The sequence below is a fragment of the Geospiza fortis genome, unplaced genomic scaffold, assembly GCF_000277835.1.
Source record: "Geospiza fortis unplaced genomic scaffold, GeoFor_1.0 scaffold139, whole genome shotgun sequence".
NCBI lineage: Eukaryota > Metazoa > Chordata > Aves > Passeriformes > Thraupidae > Geospiza > Geospiza fortis.
Window position 1 is genome coordinate 1,112,726 of NW_005054406.1, and position 3,412 is coordinate 1,116,137.

Genomic DNA, 3,412 nt, shown 5'->3' on the forward strand with positions numbered 1-3,412 from the left:
GCCGGGGGGGGAACGGCGGCCCCGGCCCGGGCACCCACCTCGCTCCGCGCCGGCCAGGAAAAGAGGGAGCTCTCGCGAGAGCAGCACAGATCGCGGCCCGGGAAGGCGCTGGCCCCGCCCACCCGTGTGAAGCCAGAGCCGGAAGAAGGGCAGGGCCGGCGCTGCGAACACACTGCGAATCCCCTGCGGCGAAGCCCGAGCGGACATTTAGGGTCCTGGCGCGAGGGGCGCGGGCTGGCACATGCGCAGTGGCGCGGTGCCCTCCTGTCCCGCCTCAGCCTTTTGCGCTTCCTGCGGCAGGGAGCGAGGGAGAGGCCGGGAGAGGCTTCTCCGCTCGGCTCTGTTCCTCGCTGTTACGCCGAGCCGTCGCTGTGGGCCGCCCTCGCCGCACCCCTCACAGCAGAACTTTTGGCCTGTGGTGTCGAAATGCCGCTCCTGTGAAGAGCCGCCAGAATGTCGGCCTTGGCACCGCGGTGCGCTCGGTCTGCGCAGACCGCGGAGCTCCCTCTGCTCTCCCTCTCTCCCTCTCCTTCCCTCCCGCCAGGGCTGTCAGGACGGCAGCAGCCGCCGCTCGAACAACAGTGGGAGAAGGGATGGTGGTTTTCCCTGCCCTCTCCGTTACACCATTCCACGTTAATTTAGTGCTGTGGGAGTACGCCCTCTCAGGGCGGAAGAGACGTGATGGAGCAGTGCTGGCACAGTCACCCCCGCCTGCAGCGAGGGGTGAGAGCCATGGCCAAACGCATGCCAGGGAGCGTGCTGGCATCCCGGGAGTGTGGGCAGTGGGCAATCGCCTGCCAGCACAGGGCAGCCTGGCTTTGATTCTTGTTTGCCTTTGTAAACATGACCTCTTAGTTGCTTCTGCTAAGACAGTGTCCCAGTGATCACAGTTACCAGACTGTTACTAGACTAGAAATAATGCATGAGTCTTCAGCTATGTTCAGGTACTTCAAGCTCAACATGAGCATCCTGGGGTTACCATACTCTGTCATCAGTGGAAGCACTAGTATATACTGTGTTATTATCTAACAAATAACACTTGCACACTGATAAATAGAACTAGCTGTACTTTTTCATTTCGAAAGAAGTGACTTGCATGTTGATTCATGTACAAGTGCTTGGCTGTATATCTATCTGAAGTGGAGCTAAAACCATGCCTTAACAAAAAATCCCTATCTTGACATTTCCCTGTTGGCTGATTTAGATTTCTTGTTCAAGGGCAAGTCCCACTTGGAGGCAGGTGTGCAACTCTTTGCACATACTATCCAGGGATGTTAGGCCCAGGAATGGGGTTCAGAGCACTGGTTCTGTGCTTACATTCCTTGGATTACCCCAAGAGCAGCCAGCTTAAGCTTTGTGTGCAAACACATTTGCTATTACCATGTAATGCTGTGTGTAGTCTGTTACTTTACAAAATGCAATAAGGGAGTAATAAACCCTTGTAAACAAAAAACTGACAAAGACACCAACATCCCAGACTAAACAACCTTAGCATCTGCAAAATGCAGCTCATCATGTTTTCTAACATTTGTGGACTTTTCACTAAATTTATGATAGCCAGAAAAACACATTGTTCAGTGCCCATTTTTCTCCCAAGTCGCTCTTCTTTCCTAGCATTAATTCAATGAATGGGAAAAACTGCTCAGCTCATACTGATGGCCAGGATTAGTATTTATAGAGATTTGGTTTGGCTAAACAACAATGATCAGATCTGATTGAAAAGTACCAAAAAGAAAGATAACATGGAATCGTCTCATCAGTCCAGCAGTATGCACTCAGTTTATACTGAGAAGCCACTCATGAGAGGGAGAAAGAACAGGTGATGCGTGGGTGGATCAAAACATGACTGTTCATAGAATTAATGTTCATAGAATTCATAGAATTAATGAGATTATCTGCAGCTTCCCATCTCCGTGTTGTGAGTGCTGAACAGACCAGGATGGTACATAACAGCAACGAGAAAAAAAAGTGTAGAGAGATGTTTCCTCTTGGACACTGAATTTACGATAGGAGAAGGATGTAGAGTGATCAATGTGCCTGGTAGCCCATAATGCCTGGTACTCAAAATATCTGACAGGTTTTTAAGAACCACTGTGGACCTGTGATCTTTAAAAGAAGTTAAGTCACTACAAAGTAATGTAATTAAGAGGGTTCTTATGCCATTCAGTCTCAGAATGGGCATGATGAAGAAGTGGAAAGAATAAATTAGTCAGACGTGTAACAAAAGTATCCCAACAGCAACAGGATGCTCTGTGAAGTCTAATGAATGTGTTGGAAGAAGTAAGGAAAATGCAGTAATTATATTTTCATACAACCCTGACCAAGTTGTTTCTTAGTTCCACCAAGGCCTGTCAAATACCTAAACTCTTCGGGTTTGGGGGTTTTTTAAGAGAAATGTTATCCAATTAATACACATAGTAATTAGGTGTAATGTTGAGCCCGTTTGTTGATTTTGCAACAGAAGGCAAAATTAATGCCAGTGTTTCACATTCATGGCATTTTAATGGGCCACCCTTGTAGCTCTGGACACAGCACTCTGCAGCTCTGGCACCATCAGCTTTGTCACAGGGATCTGTACTAGAGCTATGAGGGAAGTACAACAGCAGCTTGGATACCTTGGGCTGGTTCTGGAGGTGGCCACAACAGTGTCCTCATCTTTGCTACTTTGATCTTGTCAGAAGCTGAGGTACTGAATTTGGCACACACCCAGCTCCCAGCTTTGGTCTGCCAGTACACGACGGTGCAGGTGCTAAGAGGATGGTGCCAGACTCTTTTTGGTGGCGCTCAGCGACAGGATGAGGAGTAGCGGCCATAAACTAAAACATGAGAAGTTTCACTTCAACATGATGGAAGAACTTTTTTACACTGAGAGTGGGCGCTGCCTGGGGAGGTCGTGGAGTTTCCTTCTCTAGAGACATTCAAAACCAGGACGTGCTCCTGTGCCACCTGCACCAGCTGACCCTGCCATGGCAGATGATGTCCAGGGGTCCCTCCCAACCCTAAGGACCCTGCGATGCCGTGAAGGTGTTTCTCCTCACTCCAGAGGCCACCTCGCTGCAGGGCTCAGCTGGAACTCACGCACCTGGAGCCTGGGCAGCAGGATGAGAACCAATTCAACAACCTTATTCAGCTCCAGCCTCTCGGACGTGCTGAACATGTCAGCGCACCTGAGAGGTCTGCTTTGCCTTTTAGAAATGAGGTTTCCAGAACGAGGTGGCTTGTGCAAAGCCGCTGCGACTTCATGTCCCAAACAACAGCTGATTTAGGTTTTAAAAACACCATTATTGGCGGGGGGAGGGAACAAAACCAACCAAACAAAAAAGCAAAGCCGCACAAAATCCTGCGCTGTGGCATTTTCTGGTACTTTGGCCTCTCTGGCGGCCCGTAGGAGGCCCCGGCGCTGCCGTGAGCG

At 50.0% G+C, this 3,412-nt stretch overlaps 1 protein-coding gene across 1 annotated transcript in view; it reads right to left on the reverse strand.

Moving 5' to 3' along the window:
• RPS7 (ribosomal protein S7) overlaps positions 1-148 on the reverse strand; it is a 6,921-nt gene extending 6,773 nt beyond the window's left edge. The window contains exon 1 of the mRNA XM_005426231.2: positions 39-148. The gene's annotated coding sequence lies outside the window, so the exon portion shown is untranslated. The remainder of the gene's footprint in view (positions 1-38) is intronic.
• Positions 149-3,412: the final 3,264 nt, after the last annotated feature.